This window comes from Saccopteryx bilineata, chromosome 2, assembly GCF_036850765.1.
Source record: "Saccopteryx bilineata isolate mSacBil1 chromosome 2, mSacBil1_pri_phased_curated, whole genome shotgun sequence".
In the NCBI taxonomy this organism is placed as follows: Eukaryota; Metazoa; Chordata; class Mammalia; order Chiroptera; family Emballonuridae; genus Saccopteryx; species Saccopteryx bilineata.
The window spans coordinates 154,674,555-154,695,746 of record NC_089491.1 but is presented as its reverse complement, the minus strand read 5'-3'; the positions used below and the strand labels follow the sequence as shown (position 1 = coordinate 154,695,746).

Below are 21,192 nucleotides of genomic sequence, written 5' to 3'. Positions count from 1 at the left end.
ATTCCATTACATGGATGTATCACAGCCTTTTTAGTGATTTGTGAGTAATTGCTCCAAAGAACCATAGCTGTTAGGGAAGAAGATCCCATTTCAGGCACTAGCCCAAGTCTTTATGCTTTCTTCCTTCTTTGCCTCCTGTCTTTCACCCACCTACCCTCTTTCTTTTCCTGTCACCTCACTTTCCGCAAGAGGAGCCTAGGTAGATTTACCTAATAATTTGAAAATGGTGATCATTTAAAAACAAATCCAAGCTTTTCCATTTGTGCTGCACAGGCTGAGACAGCTTTTTCTATCTCCAAAGGCAGACTAATGGTTACAGTTTCTGGAGGGGTGAAATCCAGGGGTGACATTTCTGGAATTTGGTGGACTTTGCATGGCATCACACTTGGGAGCTTGGATTGGAATGCATCCAGTTTCTCCTGATTCCTCCTTCCCATTCTTTTCTATCCCCAAAGGAAGGATAGTCAAAGTGGACCAAAATATGTCAGACAGCCTGAATGATTTCCTGGACTGCAGAACTTAATGCTTGGATTTCCTCCTCAACAAGAAAGGAACCTGTCATGGGCGTGAGGCAGGATTGACAGCTCTGTGCAAGCTCAGTGTCAAGAAAACATGGGCTCTCTTGTAGGGCCCAAGAGCCCTGCCTGGGACAGTGACTTTAGGAGGAGGTCACTATGACCACTTCTTCCCCCACAGCCACATCAGAGAGGAGAATGGTGGTCCATGTAAGAGCTTAGGAGAAGGAAGAACAAGTGTGCTCTGTACACGTGTGTGCACAGTGTCGGAACCAGCTAGACCCACTGAATGAGCTGTCAAAGCTGTCAGGAACGGGTGAGGCTTAACTGATTCCTACCAGAGAAGGGGGTGGGGCAGGGAGACCTGCAGTCTAGCTGTGGCAGGTCTCCATAGATTCAGCTTTCTTCAGTCTTGGTCCACTTCATTAAGGCTCTTCCACATTCTCAAGGATGTAGAGTACCTGTCAATTAGGAATGTTTCTAGTGTCAAGTAATAGGATATTAAGAAGTCTGAAAGTAGCCTCAGCGTTGGTCCAGCAGCTTAAGATTCCCCTGAGGACCAAGGCTTTTTATTTCTTTCCACAGTCTTATACTACGCCTGTTCATACTCAAGCTTGTTCTTGAAAGATGGTTGATGCAGCTCCAGGCATCACACCCACATTTGAGGCTGGGAGAATTAGGAGGTCATAGTGCCAGTAACACTCTGTCCCTTCGAACAGAAAACAGAAGTTTTCCCAGAAACATCCTAGGATAATACATCCTGAAGTTTAATATGAGTAAGTACAGTCTGGGGTTCTTGTTGAAACACAGGTTTGGATACTGTAGATCTGGAGTAGAGCCTGAAACTTCACACTTTGACCTAGCTCCCAGAGTATATTAGTGCTGTTAGTAACCACATGTTGAGTATCAAGGTATCAGACTACTTCTTCATCTTATCACCAGAATCCAGTCACATGGTTATAGCTAGCTGCAAGGGAGGCTGACAAAGTACATTACTTTTTTCAGTCTTTATAGTAGAAGAGGCAAAAGAGAAGTAAGAAGGGGAGAATTGGGTAGGAAATTGTCAGCTAGAGTTCTCAAAATGCAGGCTACAGAAGCTTCTGAAGTCACAAGGTTGGCTTGGGATGAATTAGAGCAGGAGTCCCCAAACTTTTTACACAGGGGGCCAGTTCACTGTCCCTCAGACCGTTAGAGGGCCAGACTATAAAAAAAACTATGAACAAATCCCTATGCACACTGCACATATCTTATTTTAAGGTAAAAAAAAACAAAACAAAATGAGAACAAATACAATATTTAAAATAAAGAACAAGTAAATTTAAATCAACAAACTGACCAGTATTTCAATGGGAACTATGCTCCTCTCTCCGACCACCAATGAAAGAGGTGCCCCTTCCGGAAGTGCAGTGGGGGCCGGATAAATGGCCTCAGGGGGCTGCATGCAGCCCGCGGGCCGTAGTTTGGGGACCCTTGAATTAGAGCCTTCCTGTCCATAAGGGAGGACTATAGCTCTGCAAAGACAGGTTATCCTTGTCCCAAGCTGGGTGGTCCTGGGTGCCAGGCTGTGAGTGACTTAACAGAGCAAGGATTTCAGTTACAGAAACTCATTGCCACAGCACCAAGCCCAGTGCTTGACACACAGCAGTGCCCAATAAGATGTATGTTTCACTGAAATGTTACTAGCACATTTTCTTACTACAGTGAGTCTCAAACAGCCGTGTGTATACACAGTTGAACAAGGGGAACCTTGTTAAAGTGCGGATTCAGATTCAGTCCATCCAGGATGGAGATCCAGGGTGCTGCGTTCTTGACAGGCTCATAGAGAGGTGCTGCCGCTGCAGACCCTGGACCTAGTTTGAACAGAGAGGGCCGCGTCCTCCTCCCTGACTTACCAGTGGTCATTTGTCCTTCATTCATGTAAGGGTGTTAGCAGATATTAGATGTAGACCTTTGGAGGTTGGGGCTCTGGCTGTGCTTTCCAGGCAAGGAGGGGAGGGCGGGGGGCTGGTTGCCTATAGATCTTATCTCTTACTTCCCCTGGGCCTTTGCCTGCTCAAAACAAAAATGAGCAACATACCCAGAAAAGCCAAGCAAATCTTTCAACAACTCTTAACTAGCTTGGCTCCAGCCTTGAAACGGGAACACGCCCCCACCCCCAACCCCCACCCCTGGCCTTCCAGAAGTGCTGGGAGCTCATTGGCTGTGTGAAGGGCTGATACTTTTTGGATGTTTGAGTTTCCGTGGCCCAGCGTGTTCTTCGGGCAGGACATTGGGGGAAGCCAAGGAGGAGGGAAAAATACATTTGTGTCAGGAGTGGGGAGAGCTGAATTCTCTAGAGCAGAGCTCAGGATATTTTTTTTTTAACTAGTGGGAACCAAGTTACTGGAATTCCTTCTGAATTAAAAGTCAAACAAAAAGTTTTGTGTGGTTTCAGTTACACAAGAGGCTGCTGCCAAGACGCAGTGAGTGAGAGAGCTGGTGCAGGAGGAGGCGGTGAGGGGCCGGGGTGAGCGTGAGCAGGATGGAGCCCAGGGCCATCCCAAAGCCATGCTCTTGGTTGGGGCTTGCTGTCAACTTCTATGCTGTCAACTTTTTGAGGGAAAGAACTGACTGTACCGGTCCTCCTCCCAGGATCAAAAGGGGGAAAAGGGCGGGGGTGGGGGTACGTGAAAGTGATGTGTAGACTGTAAGGCACACTCACATGTAAATGATTATCCTGTCTTTGTAACTTACTCTAGTTCAGGGCCTTGCCCTCTGCGGGATCTTGCTTTGTTCAGTTTCCTGGCAGATGGGCAGCCAGGCCAGACCGCCCTCCTGCTTCTCAGCTCTCAGGCTCTCATTTCAGTTCTGCTCAAATGGGAGGTGCGGCCACGCTCGCTCCAAGAGCAATTGACTTCTACTGGCAATCCCCAAACTTCATTGTTCTCAGTGCCTCAAGCCTCCTGCCTGCTAAATTCCTGGTAGCCAGAGAATGGGTGTGGCCAGAGCTGAACCTCCTTTCCTCCTTCCAGCCTGCCTTCTGGCAAGAGTACTCCTAGCTGTGAAAGGGCCTGGGGTAAGGTCTGTAGGATCCTGGCTTGGCCTCCTGTGGTGCCTGGCTTCTTCCCTGAGGAACAAGGGGTCACTAGGGCTGGCAGCAGCTTGTCTCTCAGACCTTGGATCCGGTTTAGAAACACGTCATGTCTGTCTAGTGGTCTATCTGCATGTTTATCCAGCAGGAATTTCCTCTTCCTTGATCAGGTGCGTTGATCATGAGAGCTGATTGAAACTCACTGTTTGGAACTCTGCGTTCAGTGTTATCAAACTGATGGCTTGGAATGGACAGTAGTAGGAGTATATTTACACCATGGAAATGGGCAAATGCTACAAACCAGAGCTTCTCTTTCACGGTTCCTTCATGAAGCTGTTCATTAAATACTTACCAACATACTCCTGCTTATGACCACTAGTGAAGGTGACATGGAGATGAGGGAAAGCCCAGGTAGCAGCAGAATCCTTCCTTCCCCATAGCCTGTGCTGGCTGCCACTGAGCAGCTTGGTTGAACTTCGGATCTCTGTCTCTGGGACTCTCTTTGGATACTTCATTCCCCCAAGAGGGTTGATCCAGTTCCATCTGAGGCCTCTGTTCTGGAACAGAGCTGGGCTAACTCCAAGATGAGTTGTAGACAGATTTATGTTTTGTGCTCCTAATCTCTCTTCCATCCCCTCCTACCATTCCCTAATACCCAAACCTTGTCTTATTATCTGTCGTCATTTCTATTCTGTGACACTCTGCCACCACTGTGCTCATTCAGAGAGAGCACAGTGCTTATCTAAAGTTATCAGTCCAGGGAATACCACACTGATGGTGCAGTTCAGTCATTTCCCAGTGGATGTGGGGAAACGCTTTTTAAATAACATAGCTTTTCAGGTTTTGTAGGGTTTTAAGTCATTGCCTTTGGGGATTAGAAGTCACTTAGAGATCTTTAGCCCTCATTTTATAGGCAAGGAGGCTGAGGAGAGAGGTTTCCCAGAGGTCAAACACTAACAAAAATTAAGTTTCCTCAGTTCCATTGCCTGCTTTTTCACTTACTTTTTGAAAGGATCTTCACTGCATGTGACTTGGGAGGCATGCAGAGTTAGCAGAAGCTAAACATTCATCATCTGTATTTGGCCATTTCTGTCTTTACTTGTCCTCTGACTTTGCTAAGAACTTTGGAACTAGACTGGCCTGCTTGACTTTCATGTAGAGTTAATGTCAGAACTCAGGCATGAGAACCAGTGTGTATATGAAAAGGGAATAGGGAATAAGAATCTTGACATTTCTAGGTTCTCATCTATTTTTTTAATAAAGGATCTTGAAGAAATGTCCTGGAGGCTGGTATTCCTAGACCAGATTTTTGTGGGTTTTTTTGAAGTGGAAGAAGCAGGTGAAAATAAATGTGCCTTAGGCAGGATGCCAGGTTTGAAGGGCCAGTGCCATAGGTGTGGCCCCGAGGTCAGCTGTAGGGCTCCATGGGGGAAGGCATTGCAGGTGATGTGGAACCTGGTGACCTGGTAACCAGCTGATGCTGACGCTGCTGGTTGGGGACCACACTTGGAGAATCACTAGTGTGAACAATTCAGTTAAAACTTAGAATCTCTGTCGGTATGACCTGGGCATCAGAATTTTTTAAAACTCCCTATCCTTGGTTGGCAAACTGTGGCTCGCAAGCCACATGCAGCTCTTTGGCCCCTTGAATGTGGCTCTCCCACAAAATACCATGTGTGGGCACTACCTCGATAAGGAATGTACCTACCTATGTAATTTAAGTTTAAAAAATTTGGCTCTCGCCTGACCAGGCAGTGGCGCAGTGGATAGAGCGTCGGACCGGGATGCGGAGGACCCAGGTTCGAGACCTCGAGGTCGCCAGCTTGAACACAGCTCATCTGGTTTGAGCAGAGCTCACCAGCTCATCTGGTTTGAGCAAAGCTCACCAGCTTGAGCCCAAGGTCGCTGGCTCAAGCAAGTGGTCACTCGGTCTGCTGAAGGCCCATGGTCAAGGCACATATGAGAAAGCAATCAATGAACAGCTAAGGTGTCGCAATGAAAAATGATGCTTCTCATCTCTCTCCATTCCTTGTCTGTCCCTCTCTATCCCTCTCTCTGACTCTCTCTCTGTCTCTATATAAAAAAAAATGGCTCTCAAAGAAATTTTAATCTTTGTACTGTTGATATTTGGCTCTGTTGACTAATGAGTTTGCCGTCCACTGCAGATGATTCTAACGGATGGCTATGGCTAAGAACTATATATTTCAAGTTACTGGTTTATAGCATCTTCAGATAGCGACTCACTGGTCAGATTGTGTGCCAGGCACCGTGTCAAAGTGGCAGAAACCTTTAGGACTTCCACTGATGACTGAGCCATGAAAGGGAACAGAGCCCTGCCCAAGGTCAGCGGCAGTTTTCCTTGTCCCTTGGAGAAGTGAAGTGCAGCCTGCCCTCTCACCCCTTCCCCCTGAGCGTTAGCAGGTGGCAGGCTGCTGACAGCAGTGCCTCTGCCCGGAGCCTCCTCCCTCCATCCAACAGCCAGCTTCTCTCTGAGCTCTGGCGATTGCTTGCCGAATATGTGACGCTCAGCTCCCTGCCTCACTCTGGAGGTTGAGACCCTTGTGCAGGTTCTGCCACCTCGAGCAGTTTAGGAACTGGCCAGCCAGCTGGCCCTGGCAGCCTGGACAACATAGTCAATTGCTCTGGAATAGGTTGACTGCACCCAGACAGTGCCCTTTCCACTTCTCCCTGTCAAGTGTGTTTGCAGCTCCATTTTCTTCTTTGAGCCGGCTCTCCTGGGAGTGGGTTTGTGTATCTTGATGGGGGTCTGTGTTTTCTGAGGCCTTCAGGAGGGGCTGTGGGTGCTGGGCTGAGAACTGTCCTTGTGTTCTGTGTGTGTTGTCCTCGACAGCTCCGAGTCTCCTTGGTCTGGTCTCCCCAGGACCCCATGCTTGTGTCTATACCGTGTGAGGAGGTGTGTGGGTTAAACCCTGCACTGCACGGTCCCTCTGCCCAGCGGCTCTGAACCCGTTGGCTGATTCTTTGTTTAGTGTCGTCTTCGTTGGCAGGGCTGCCACGCCAGCCACCAAAAGGTAGCACCGATGTGTTTGTGTGATCTGACGTTTACAATGTAAATGGAAGGGAAATACATGTTACAGAGAGGGAAATTTTAATTTAAAATCTGTTCTCCAACTCAGCCTGCCTGTAAGGATAAAGAAACGCCAACCTGTCAGGCTGCCAATCAGTTTAAGAGAGTTTCCTCTTGCAAAGTGGACCAAGTGTAAGTACTAAGAACTGGGTCTTCACTGAAATCAGATGCCTTTGATTGATTGTGTACCAAATGCATCCCACATGCGGATGGTGTGCCCCGCCCCAAACCAAAAGCTGCCGAGGGATGCTGGGCTTCCTCTCCTATAAGATGAAGGGTGTGAGGTCGCCGGTTCGAAACCCTGGGCTTGCCTGGTCAAGGCACATATGGGAGTTGATGCTTCCAGCTCCTCCCCCCCTTCTCTCTCTCTGTCTCTCCCTCTCCTCTCTAAAATGAATAAATTAAAAAAAAAAAAAAAAGATGAAGGATGCAGGCGGCTCTGAGGGAGGCTGAGAGTCAGGACTTTACGTGGGCAACTGGCACGTGTCAGAGAGAAGAGCACAAGGCTCACCCCCAAATTGTGTATCATCCAGGGGATGTGGCTGTCAAGGCCTTGGGCCCAATTGTCATCCCCAGTTATTTGCAGCCCCCGGGAAGAAGTGGGTCAGAGGAGGGGAACCAGCCATCTCCAGAGGCACATCTCTGGGACAAAGCTCATTATTAGAATGATTTTTTATGGAAATCTCCAGGGAAGGGATGGAAAAGAGCTACAGATCCATGAAATGTGTGCCTGCTGCCTGGGCTCTGGTACATTAAAGAAATTAGATACGTACAATGGAAATTCATCCATGCAACAAATGTTTATTGAGTTCGTGCAATGTGCTGGCATGGTGCGAGGCACTGGGGATGCAGCGGTGGGTGAGACCAATGTGGTCCCCCTATCCCCCCCCCCCCCCCCCCCCCCCCCGTCAGATTCCTGTACCATCAGAGGACATGAACATCGGAGGGCAGTATGTGACGAAGTCTCTGGGCCACATACTCTAGGGTGCTTATGGTTGCACACCTAGTTCTGAAGTGTCTTTTGAAAAGTGCTTATTTTGTATACAAGAGAACAGCTTTTTTATTTTGCTTCTTACCTGCTCACACTCTGCTCAAACTCCTCTTCTGCCGATAAGAGGAAGTTTGTGTCAAGTAATGGGCCATCACTAAATACTTAACCTGGTCTACCCCTCGTGCTTTAAACATGAGGACTGAAGCCAGAGAAGTGAAGGAACTTGTCCAAAATGGTGCAGCTGTTTAGTGCGAAAGCCTGAATGGAAACCTGCTTTCCTGACTCCCAGCTTAGTGTTCCTTTGACTTGGCCTCATTTGTGTCACATTTGCAGAAATGAAGTCAGTTCTGGGAAGTTCTTGGGCACTTATCACTAATTGCTCTGAGTGTGAAGAGTTAATGTTTTTATTGACCCAGCAGAGCTGAAGTCTGCAGGTGGAGGGGTGTGGGCAGGTGGAGAGTTGACATCAAAGAGCCTTCTGGCCAGCACCTGGCCTCCTCAACAGGTGTGAAGGCTTTTAAGGTTTGGGGCTTTGGGAAAGGGGTGATGCCTGGACACTGTCGTCTGGGCCCCTCTTGTCTCAGCAGAGCAAGTGCCTGTTCCCAGAGAGTGATGTTAAAGATTCCTCTAGAAAGCTCTGCGGGGTGGTGGTCCTGTGAGTGGAACTCTGGGGAATAAGTATGAGAATGCAAGAGAGAGTGCTGGTTGGAGGCAGAGGAAATAGTGTGTGTCCAGGAACTTCCTTTCCCATCCATGCAGCTCTTGGGAAAACAACCAGAGGGCAAGGACAAGGCTGCGGTGGGAATATGACTCATGTGCCACCCACACAAGGTGACCAGATAACTCCCGCCTGAGCTTCATGCCAGGAACATGCACAGGACCATTCCCCAGGGGCCCCATTTACTGGGTCCGGGACTGTTCCACTGAATGGGAGAGGGAGGAGTCAACCCTGTGCTGGGAAAAGGAGTCCAGGCCTCATGCCAGTGTAAGACGCTCTCTTTGTCTGGAGAGGCCATACTTTTCACAGGCATCTGACACATGTGTGAAAGGAGGGATGTCCCAAGAATGAAAGTTCTAGTACCATCAGCGCTGGTTCTAGGGTCTTTGGGACAGGCATGGCTGCTGTCCTCGACCGCTCTTGAGATAGCACATCTCTGGCCTTCTCAAATGGGTTGTCTGAATCAGCCAACCTATCAAGGAAAAATGGAGGTTTCCTGCATGGATTTTGAAGTTATGTCCACTGGATTTAAATCCTCCGTTCTACCAGCTGCCAACCATGTGGGCATTTAAACTTGCTGCATCCTAAATGCTTTGTAGTATCAGAATATCTAATGTATTATAGCATTAATAGTATCCAAAGCACCTAGTCATGTGTTTGAGTCATAGGAGGCACTTACATGGTATCCCTTATTAAAACAAAACAATAAAAGGTCTTTCCTTTGAAGCCAAAAGAAAAAAAAGTTATTTGGAAATGAAGCAGTCTTTTAACAAGGGAGCCTCAAAATCCAGAAACACCAGCCAGAACAATCAAAATGGAACCCAGATGGGTATTTGTCCCAGGGCTCTTTGCTTCCCTGGAGCCAATGGGAGAATTTACCTGCACCACCTACTGGTAGTTCCTTGAAACTACAAACTCTTTTTCTGGTGTTGGCTCCTTGGTGAGGGGGACACTGGGAAAAGAGGTGGGAGGTGGGGGGGGGGAGAAGGTAACTATTAGTTTTGCAACTGTTTTGATTACTTCAAATTGGGATGTTTGTAAATAAGATGTTAGAGTCTGAAAATTTTGTTCAGCATAGATACAGTTTTATTAAAACTTGTCCCAGCCACATCCTGCAGTGGAGAACACAGGATCTGGCTGTGATAGGAGCCCAATGTGATTTCCCAGCGGTAGCCACGGAAAGTGCTTTTCCTGGTAGCGCATGCAGGCTACTTCTGGTGGGCTGTTTGTCCCTTCCAGGAAACAAGAGCGGTAAATATAGACAACCCACTGAAGTCGGTCCACTTGCTATTAGTGTCACCTCTGTTTACTACAATGGGAAAAGTGATACACATACAGGAAGAATTTTCCAGAAATACTTAGTCAGAAGAGAGAGAGAGATCCAAATTAGCGAGCCATGCCACGTTTTGTTTTGAGTTTTAGTTTGGGAAGTATTTTTCTGACTGAGAAAGCAAGGAAAGGCCATTTTTGCTTCTTAATTCTCAGTCAAGGTTTAATGGCCTGACCCAGTCTGGGGCTGTTCTGAGCCTGGCTGTCAGGAAACCTAGCAGGAGGGCATCACCAGGACTGGCAATTAGGGGAAAATCCATTAACAGAGCATCCATTAAGCACTTCAAAGTGCCAGGCCTTGTGTTGCTTGCTTGCTGGGGAGGCAAAGAGGTATAGGACCCGACCTTATCCTTAGGAAGATGATGGCTCAGGAAGTGAGACAAGCTTGTGCTAAATAAGTACACAGCAGTGAAGTGAGTGATGACTCCCATCTGACAGGTCCATTATTTTTTGGAATATTATAGAAGCAAGTATGCAAGTGTGTACTTAGATGTGGCTCTGACCTCTGAGGTGATGATTCAATCTCATATACACTTACTGTGTCCTTTCTCTGTGTAGAGACCGTTGCTGTAGATGCTTGGTATCTGGAGAAGGATCAGGTTGGGTACCCGTTCCTACTCTCTGTGTTCTCCCGCCCCCGCCAGGTACGGCACAGAGGTAAGGAGCGCTACGTCAGGAATCCACCCACATTTGAAACCTCTAGCACTCAGCTGTGGGACCTTGACTAAGTGGCTGAACCTCTCTGTAGCCTCCTGTACCAACAGACTGGTAATTGGTATCGACTGCGAGGGCATCAGAGTGCTGTGGTGGCCAGAGCAGACAAGCTGAAGGCATGGAGGTGGCGGGGAGCGGAAGGATGCGTAGCGCTGGGGAAACGGGGTGGGCAGTGCAGAGAGTGATATCCAAACACCGCCGCCTCTTCCCAGTGGCCTGGGGACCTTCCAGTTCTCAGCCAGATCTCTGTCCCAAATGGGCAGACCCTGGTGAGGAGCCAAGTGGGAATGTGTTTCAGTGTCCCTTCTGCCTTCCCTTCATTCCTCTTCGTCGGTGCCCTGCAGCACTAGACCCACAGGAACGCTGGTGCGGACCTGCGTGCCTGGTTACAGGGGCACTGCCAAGGAGCTTTCTATAATTGCTTCCTTTCTTTGATTTTTCTGGCGTATTCTTTAGTTTGAAAAGCCCTTGGCAACTCAGGAAATTCCACTTCTTTCTGTCGCTCCTTTATACCTTTCTTGGTATATGCCCAGGCACAAACACTTGCATGTGTTATTTCATTTTTCATGGGGCTGTCTTGTAAAATCCAAGCCCTGGTGGTGCGTTTTGGGCTGGGGGGGGGAGAGTAGGAGGGGAGAAGGTAAGGAGGCATCTGGACACTGAAGTCTCAAGGAGCCAGGGGCTGCACTTGTCAGTGACCAGTCATCTCGCTTCTTCATGTCTGAGCATTTGTCCCCTACCAGGGGTCCAGAGGGCCAGAGGTGCTTAAATGACAATCCTCATAGCTACAAAGGCCTTTTATTACAAAACAATAATAATTTTAAAGTCTTCTCTGAAGACCAAAAGTGAAAGAAATGGGCTCAAGCCATGGGTAAGTAGCAAAGGTGTGCTAAAATTAACATAAAGAGTTTTTCCTGGTAGAGGTCAAATGCCCTTTTGCTTATTAACAATAAGCTTTTGGTAATTATGAGTGATTTTCCTTGGACTGTGGCATGATAAGTCGTATCTGTAGGTAGTGGGATAAACAAAATGTCTAGCCCACTTAATAATAAGTGTTGGTATAATTAGTGTTTTTCAATCCTGTGACTCCGTGAAAGCCTCTAAACCTAGAATGTTTCACTGTCTTTTAGAATAGCTTGCTTTGGCACATTACTTGTTTTTATATGTGTAGACTTTATTTTCCAAACTCTATAATACATTTATTATTTTTATTCATTTCTATACCAGAGCCTAGAATGGGCCTAGATTTTTATAAACAATAATGTTTGAGTGACCAATAGGTTATAGCCACGTCTAGATCCTGCCAGTGCCTATATTATTATAATGTATCTTTCTTCTTGAGATGACAGGAGCTCTTGTAGTACCTCTAACATCCAGTTTTCTTCTCTGCGCACCAATGTACTAATTTAACCATTTATTAACTGTATAATATACGTACCACCCATTGGTAGGTGTTGGCGACCCAAGGTGACACCAGGCACAGTCCTAGCCCTGAGAGGCATTCACCATCCACATGGGGAGACAGACATTCAAACTGAGATAAAGATACAGTCTACTACAATTTTAAAGTGACATCAATAATATATTAATATAGAGTACGTATTAATGATTTTAAATGAAGTGCCTTTTGCCTCATGTAAAAGGAAAGAGCTCTGTGGAGGATCCAGTTGATTTGAACCTTGAAGCTAAGTAGGAGTTGGTGGTACTGTGGAGTGAGAGCAGGAAGAGGGGTCTTGGTGGAGGAAAGGGTGGATGGCCCGTGGCTGGAGGCATGTGTGTGGCTGAGGTACGTGAGGAACCCTCAGTAGGGAGCTTGGTGAAGGAGAGGAAGCTGCAGGTGGAGGCTGGACCCTGAGCATGGAGCCCTGGAGCATGCTGGGAAGGAACTGCCCTGTTCCTGTGGACTATTGGGCAGTGCCCTGATGAGACTTGGGAAGGCCCCTCTGGTGGCAGTAGAGAGTAGGTGGGAGGAGGGAGAGTAGGGAGGCTGGACAGGAAGCCATCATGGTAGGTCAGAGAGGTCGAGAGCACCTGGACTGCAGTGGAGAGAGGGGGAATCCAGGTAGAAAGCAGGTCTGAAAAGAGGTGGCTGTGTGTGTGTGTGTGTGTGTGTGTGTTGGTGGGGGTGCCAGCCTCTGCTGTTGGAGCACACCGCAGAGCTTGAAGATACCAGCAAGGCTGACACGGGAAGAGGGTCAATGAGAGTGGAGCTCATGCCGTCTAAGCCAGAGAAGTCCAAGGGAGCTGCTGGTTACAGTGGCTCTGTTAGTTAATATATATGTCACCGTAATATAAAGCATCTCTGGTGGCTGCTGGGACTGCAGACACAGTGTTGTTCACACTGACCCAGACAAGCAGTGAAGGCAGCTTTCACCATTGATCCAGCAGAAAACTGAGCTGTGAGTGGGCTGGGCAGTCTCTGTTCATGTATGCATCTGGTATGTGGCCTGTCATGTCTGCCCCTGTTGGGATCTCCGTGGTCAGTTAAGCAGTACCTGGGCCCACAGTTCTGCAGCGTACTCTTCCCAGGGAAGGGGTGTGTTTGGCATTTGTCTCCCATCCTACCCACCTTCCTGCTTCCTCCTCTGACACGTCTCTGGGACCTGGATCATTGCAGTAGTCTTCCAGCAGGCTCCTGGCATACAGCCTCACACCACCCAGAGCTTTATGACTGCCTCCGCTAGAATCTTCTTCTGAACACTCCCCTTCACCCTTTAATCCCCCCCTTTTTTTTCTTTAATCCCTTTTTTAGAAGCTTTGTTGCCTGACCTGTAGTGACGCAGTGGATAAAGTGTTAACCTAGAACACAGAGGTCACTAGTTCGAATCCTTGTGATTGCCTGGTTAAGGCACATATGGGAGTTGATACTTCCTGCTCCTCCCCCCTTCTCTCTCTTTCTCTCCTCTCTCTCTCAAAATGAATAAATAAAATCTGAAAAACAAAATTAAAGAAATCCAGGCAGTGGCGCAGTGGATAGAGCGTTGGACTGGGATGCAGAGGACCCAGGTTCGAGACCCCAAGGTCGCCAGCTTGAGTGCGGGCTCATCTGGTTTGAGCAAAAACTCACCAGCTTGGACCCAAGGTCACTGGCTCGAGCAAAGGGTTACTCGGTCTGCTGAAGGCCCACGGTCAAGGCACATATGAGAAAGCAATCAATGAACAACTAAGGTGTTGCAATGGGCAACAAAAAACTAATGATTGATGCTTCTCATCTCTCCATTCCTGTCTGTCCCTGTCTATTTCTCTCTCTGACTCTGTGTCTCTGTAAAAAAAAAAGAGAGAGAGATATGGAGATCCCCCCCCCCCCAAAAAAAAGCTTTGTTGGCTCCTTGAAGCTTAGACTGTAAACATCCTTCATTGGACAAGTGGCCCTTAGCAACACCCTCAAGCCTACTCCTCATTATTCTCCTTCCTAAATCTGCCAAAATGGCCAAAGTGACTTAATCCTTACTTCTTATTCATCTCAGGCTTCTTCCCAACTCTGTCAAATCCAAGGCCTCTCCCTCTTACCTTTTAAGGCTTTGTTCCAACCCAGCCCCTCCAGGGCAGCATCCCTCCCCAGCATCCTGCCGCCCACCTGTACCATCACCCCGTGGCACAGGGCAGGTGCGCTCATTTCCAGGACAGTGCTGGGCCTGCTATGGTCATCACATGATTTCACCACATGACCACAGTGTGGGTGGGCGTTCCCTCTGTTTTGTGAATGAGCAAGTGGTGACAACTGGGAAGCCCACAGTGACCCCATCAATAGGCACCCTCTGTTTGCATCTCCTGTCGTGCATTGCATGGGTTTGTTTTTGTGAACACATTGCTTATCACTGTGATTGGGTTGTACCCTCCTCTCAAGTACGGGAGCGGCCTTGCTGGGCAGCAGCGAGAATGGAGTCACATGCCAGAGTGCTCAGAAGACGAGGTTGCTCAGCTGCAGGGGTCATAAAAACAGGTGACCTGTACCCTGTGCCGTAAAGATGGAAACATGAAAAGGGAGTGGGGAAGAGAGAGATGCTAACTGGTGGTGAGCGAGCACAAATGTTTACCCACGCAAATGGGGAGGGGACATGCTTTAATGGAGATGGGAAAGCCCGAGGACTCTTCACCCCAGGGACAGAGGGACCTGAAATCCCAGGCTGTACACAAGGCCCGAAGCATTTCTGTAGCGGTCTGACCTCCCAGGCCACAAGCCGCTGGCAGTGAAGACAGCTTCTCCTTAGGAGAACTTAACCCTGATGCTGGTTTTTGGCTCTTTGGCCTCTGAACCCTCAAGGAGTCCAAGGCCATGTGCAGCTCTGAACAGAAAGAAGGCTGGAGGAAAGTCACTGGGGTCAAAAGGAGGACAGGTGCCTTTTTTATTTTTCTTCCAAGGTCTTCCAACTCCCAAAGAAACATTTGGAGTTGCTTTTAATCGTCCTCAACTCGGACCACCGCTGCCCACCACCACCACTGCCACACTCTGGCCAGGAGCTCTGTCCCCAGCCTTCTGCTTGGCGGTGTCCCACTTCAGACAGAGACTCTCTGAGTCCTCCACCATGGAGCCAGGGAGTGAGGGAAAGGGGAAGGAAAGCAAGGGTGATGAGGGGCACAAAGTTATATAAAATGCCCCAGTCAGTCTGTGGTCCAGTGATAGGAAAGTGTCCATCTGTCTGGGGCGGACGTTTGTCTCCCTTGTGAATGCCCCGCTGCCTGGAATTCCACCATCGCGGCCTTACTTCGCTCCCATCACTCCACAGGCCTCCAGGGAAAAGCACAACTCAGACTTGCTAACACCCTTATCAGAATCACTTAGCTCATCACAGATCTAATGAATCCACAGAACAGACTGAGGAGATGGTGACAAGGGCTGAGAAGCCAACTTGGTCCTTATCCCCACGTTGCCAGAATCCCGCCTCGAGAGTATAACTCTTTCCTAATGTATGGGAGAAAATTATCCATGATGAAGAGGAAAGATGTCACGTCCAGGAAAAGGAAGCAAACGGGTCAATACTGACCACTAACTCCCATGTGTTTCTAAGCTTCCTGAGTGTGATGCACTCAGCTTTCCCTGCAAATGCCTGTCGTTGTTGACTCTCAAGAGCCAGGGAGCCAGGACACGGGGCAGCGCTGCTGGAGCCACCCTAGAGATGGTATTCACCAGTGGCATTCAGAGGCTGATTGCTTCATCTACAGCACTGGCTAGGCTGGGAGACAGAAATTCTGCCAGCACCAGGAGGACAGGGCAGATAGAAAACCATCAGCAGAATCACTAAGTTGTCATTACTGGACAAGTACATGGCCTTTGTTTACTAATGCTGTTATTATGGTGGTTATTTTTAATTCCTGAAGAAGACAATAGGTTGTGAGAAAATGGGCTGTTGCCTCTGGCTTCCAAGAGGAAAGAACAAGGGGGGAGAGATGGTCAGGAATCTTCTCAGTGAGATTTGAACCCCCTGATGCCGTGTTTTCTCCCAATCACTGAGGCCATTGTGATTGCGAATTCTGTGAAGGCTGTTTTTTTGTTTTTGTTTTTGTTTTGTTTTTTTGATTTTTCTGAAGCTGGAAATGGGGAGAGACAGTCAGACAGACTCCCACATGCGCCCAACCGGGATCCACCCGGCATGCCCACCAGGGGCGACGCTCTGCACACCAGGGGGCGATGCTCTGCCCCTCCGGGGCGTCGCTCTGCCCGACCAGAGCCACTCTAGCGCCTGGGGCAGAGGCCAAGGAGCTATCCCCAGCGCCCGGGCCATCTTTGCTCCAATGGAGCCTTGGCTGCAGGAGGGGAAGAGAGAGACAGAGAGAAGGAGCGGGGAGGTGGAGAATCAAATGGGCGCTTCTCCTATGTGCCCTGGCCGGGAATCGAACCCTGGGTCCTCCGCACGCTAGGCTGACGCTCTACTGCTGAGCCAACCGGCCAGGGCCTGTGAGGGCTGTTTTAACATCAAAATCACTCAGGTTGCCTCTCTGAGAATCTTGGGTCCCCTCCTTCTGCTTGGTCTGTGTATTTATATAAGATATGTGTGCAAATATATATATATATAAACATATGTATAAATATGTGTTGTTTGTGTGTGAATATATGTGTCCATACACACATACCTATTTTTTTTATTTTCCAAGTGGGAGGAGGAGAGATAGACAGACTCTTGCATGTTCCCTGATTGGGATCCACCTGGCAACCCCGTTTGGGGCCACGTTTGTACCTGAGCTATTTTTAGTGCCTGAGGCAGAGGCTCCAGGAAGCCATCCTCAGTGCCCAGGGCCATTACGCTCAAAACAGTCAAACTGTGGCTGCAGGAGGGAAAGAGAGGAAGAGAGAGAGAGAGAGAGAGAGAGAGAGAGAGAGAGAGAAAGAATAGGGAGAGAGAGAAAGAATGGGGAGCAGAGGGGCGGAGAAGCAAATGGTCGCTTCTCCTGTGTGCCCTGCTCAGGAATCGAAGCTGGAACTTCCACATGCTGAGCTGATGCTCTACCACTGATTCAACCAGCCAAGGCCACACATCTTTATTTTATATTTGAGTATTTCTCCATATTCCATACATGTAATATGTATGTAATGGGGGTCTACTTGTATCTAACAGCTGGATATATTTAGATGTGTTGCAGCACTACAACCCTTGGCCAGAAAAATACCAATAAAATAAAATAAAATAAAATGCCCAAACCCCACACATTTAAAGAAAGACAAGAAGGAAGAGTTGAGGGTAGGGGTGGAGGAGGGAGAAGAATAAAGTGCCTGGAAGAGGTCATCTTTTCTTTTTCAGGGCCCTTAGCCATTGTTCCAAAATGGACCTCTTTCCTAGCTGGCCTGTCTTAAGGAGACAGTGTTCCCAGTGGTCACTGCCAAGGGCAGTTTGTTGCAAATATGCGTCTGTGCTGTTGTGACCCTGGCCCAAGCCTCAGTGTCCCTGTCCGAGGACAGAGTACAGACCCTCCTGCTGCTCAGAAGTGGTCAGAATGCCAGGAGCTGCATGGAGAGAGCAGATGCCCCTGCCTGGTGAGAAGTGCTCAGAAGGGTCTCATGGTTCCTTCACAAGGAGCGTAATTACTCATACGATGGTGACCGCTAGAATTTAACATGCAAGTGCCCCTCAGAGGTCAGTGTCTTACACGGCAGCTTCCAGAACCAATAGGATTCATTTCAGCCCTGGAACTTGTCAAGTGGACAGTAGAGTCTGGAAGCTTCTCAGGCTGACCACACCAGGGCCACGCACTGTCTGTGGTCATAGAGTGGGCCTCTGGTCCTGGTGGTCACAGCATGCTCACTGAGGGGGAGGGGGGGTGCTCTCTGGAGCCCTTCCCAGCCCTAGACTTTTCTGCTTAATAATTTTGATTGCTCAGGGCAGTGGGCTGAACATTGACTTAAAGAAGGACACCAATGTGGTTACGATCTCCTAGGGCCTTGACTTTCTAAGTTGAGTGTGTGTGTGTGTGTGTGTCTGTGTGTCTGTGTGTATAATATACTCTTTTATTTTACTCTTCCTAATGAGGCCGAACTGAGCTAGTGAGGGTATTGAAACATATTTTAGTGTTACTAGTTTTAAAAGTAGCTGCACTGTTAAGGAGTGTCCCTTCTCATTTTGCTTATATGAGAAAGGAGGAGCTTTCGAAGGCCAAGGTTGAATGGCCAGAGTCCTTCCTCCTGCAGAAGACAAGTGTGTGAGCTACACACAGAGCCAGCGGAGAAGCTCTGAGAATACTGATGTGGGATGCCCTGGGCACCACTCCTCTGATTGCTCTCCCCACCTTCCCCAGACACCTGTGATTCTGTGAGTTGTCCCGGTGATTCTAACATGCAGCCAGGGCAGCAGCCCACTGGACTGAACCAAATACATCTTCCAGTGTGGGAGGGAGAGAGGGTGGGGAGGAGGGAGGTTGGTGTGCCAACCAGTGTTTTCTCCATTTTGGTGGGTGTCAGTCGGTGTTCCCCAGAGGGTTCTGCTCTGACATGGGGCGCAGTTTAATGCGGGTGCTGTGGACAGAAGGGCACAGACAAGACGGGTGCTTCTCAGTTCTGAATGGTCACGGGGATCACCCAGGGATCATTGAGAAAACACATTCCTGGCCCCACTCAGATCTGCTGAAACAGAGACTCTGAGGGTGTGAATGAAGAGTCTTTATCATTACTCCCTGATTTTGATACTCAGCCGGATTTAGAAACTGCTGGGAGGGGAGATTATCCCATTTTCTAAAAAAGGAGACTTTATATCTTTCTTTTTGATCATCTCATGGCTCTGGGGCTATTACATGGACCTCTTAGGAGCTGTGGGACCCAACAGCTACCCTACCTCCCTCAGCCCCATTTCTTCCCCTCCAAAATGGAGACCATAATGTTACCCACTTCATAAAGGTGTTGGGATGATTAGAGTTAATATGTCTAAAGTGTTTGGCGCATCATAGATATTCAGTGAGCTGACCACCACCATCATCATTAATGTCATCATTTTGTAACTCAAATGGAAGCTATAGGCTAATACACACACACACACACACACACACACACACACACGCGATTTAAGGTGTATGAACTAAAAAATTCTGGCCCTGAAGTATGTGGAGATTCTCAGGGCTAAATTGGTTTGGAACTTGCATTTGAACCAAGAACTTCTCTGAGAAGCATTGGAGCAATATTATGCTTGTCAAACTCAAGACATTTGTAAAGAACAAAAGCCATCATGTGCAAACAGGTCCTGACTACCATAGGAAATGAATTAATTAGCATTCATTATTGAGTGCCTACTGTTTGCTCAGCTTTGTGCTTAGGGGCATCACATAAAATAGGACAGCATTCCTCTCCTTCAAGGCATTTGCATTCTGGTCTGGGAGGCGCAATTAGCACCCTTTGAAGAACAGGAGCAAGATGAGAGGATGTATAATTAAGTGCTAAGTTGTATCAGTCAGACTTGCCAGGGCTAAAGGGTTCAAGGGCAGGAACTCAAAGAGCCCTGCAGATGGTTGGAAAAGGCCTCTAGAGCAGGGGTCCCCAAACTACTCATGTGGCCCCCTGAGGCCATTTATCTGGCCCCAGCCGCACTTCTGGAAGGGGGGGCACTTCTTTCATTGGTGGTCAGTGAGAGGAGCATCGTTCCCATTGAAATACTGGTCAGTTTGTTGATTTAAATTTACTTGTTCTTTATTTTAAATATTGTATTTGTTCCCGTTTTGTGTTTTTACTTTAAAATAAGATATGTGCAGTGTGCGTAGGGATTTGTTCATAGTTGTTGTTTTTTTATAGTCTGGCCCTCCAATGGTCTGAGGGACAGTGAACTGGCCCCCGTGTGAAAAGTTTGGGGACCCCTGCTCTAGAGAGAGCAGGGAGAAGGGCCTGAATCAGGAAACTGCCAGAAAATCCAAAGACAAGAAGTGTTCAAGGAGAGTCCTGTGGGCAGGAGCTGGGACGAGATGGGCACGGCCGAGATCAGGGTGGGGAGTAGGCGGCCTGCCCAGGCTCCCAAGCCACACAGCCGCTTCTGGTCAGGGGCACTTCACCCTGTGAACACTGGGCAGCTTCCTGTGGTCTGTGGGCATGTACCACACTTCCTGTCCTGAGCAGGTCCTCAGGGCTGGGCTCCCAGGACGCAGTGGGCACAGCCTGGCCCCAAGGACACATCTGTGGAGGCCTCACTCCCGGGCTGGGCGGACTCGGCTCAGGCGGCCTCCTTTCTCTGTGCAACCATTCAGGCAGTATTAGTAGAATCTTCTGCCCTGGAAGGCCAACTCCTTTTCCTGCTTTACTGTCTGTGAGTCTTAAAAGCTTTCCGATCTTATAAAATCTTTAAAAATGGATAGAAATTTCTGTCTGTTATGTCAGAAATGCTAGGGACTTAGTCACCCTCCTGGAGAGTCACTGAGGGGTTCACTAGTGTCTTCAAGGTTCAGAGCAGTGTTACAGTGGGGAATCCGGGTCCCCTCTGAACTGTCTTGACCACAGAACCCTTATTCATACTGAGCACCTATAAACATTCTGAGAAACTAGTGCCTTAGGAGAATCTCCTTTGGAAAAACTGGAATAATAATAAGGTCCTGCAAAGCAGAGCCTGAAGGAGCCTAATGGATATCATTTTCCAAGGAAGGCACATAGAGGCCCCGGAGGCCGAGTCTCCCCCAAGTCCCCCTGCCGGGCGTGCAGTGCTTGGAGCTTGGGTCCTGCTGCTGGTTTCTTGCCCTTAGTTGTTAATCATCTGGAACTAAGAAGAGAGGAGGCTTGAGGCAGACTTCGCAACTGAATGAACATCAGCGTGGTTGGGAGGCTGTTTTGAAAATAAATTACAAAAGGAGTAGGATCCAACTAATTTATTAGGAAAGAAGAGTTTATAAACTTTGGTTCACTTATAAGAAGTGTTTGGGTTTCTGAACAGGATACAGCTTTTGAGACTGGATGACTTTCGTGACCGGCAAGTATTTTTGAACTAAAATCTGGCTACCTTGGCTACTCTGTGAACCTTGCACAAAGAATTCCAAACCAGAGACCTCATCCAAGTCTATTTAACCCATTCGCCATCCTCAGCCCTCCTGTGCTCACCATCTTTGGTCCTCCGCTGAGGGACTCTCCCACAACCGGGACATTAGGATGGAGACTGCCAGGCAGGAGGGGGAGAAGATATTAGGAGCAGAAGGCTGGGCAGGGTTGCCCTCCATCCACCTCCGTCAGAAGAGTGCCAGGCGACCCAGCGGCTGAGAGCAAGTGCCAGCTCATCTCCCAGAGGGGGCAGGAGGGTAGCTGCAGAGGCCCTCGCCTCGTATGTTCTCTCCATGCCTTCTAAAGGTGAGTCTCAGGAAGTCACCAATTCCCGG

At 48.5% G+C, this 21,192-nt stretch overlaps 1 protein-coding gene across 3 annotated transcripts in view; it reads left to right on the top strand.

The window, feature by feature from the left end:
* CACNA1C (calcium voltage-gated channel subunit alpha1 C) overlaps positions 1-21,192 on the top strand; it is a 786,403-nt gene that overhangs the window by 338,775 nt on the left and 426,436 nt on the right. The window lies entirely within an intron of this gene.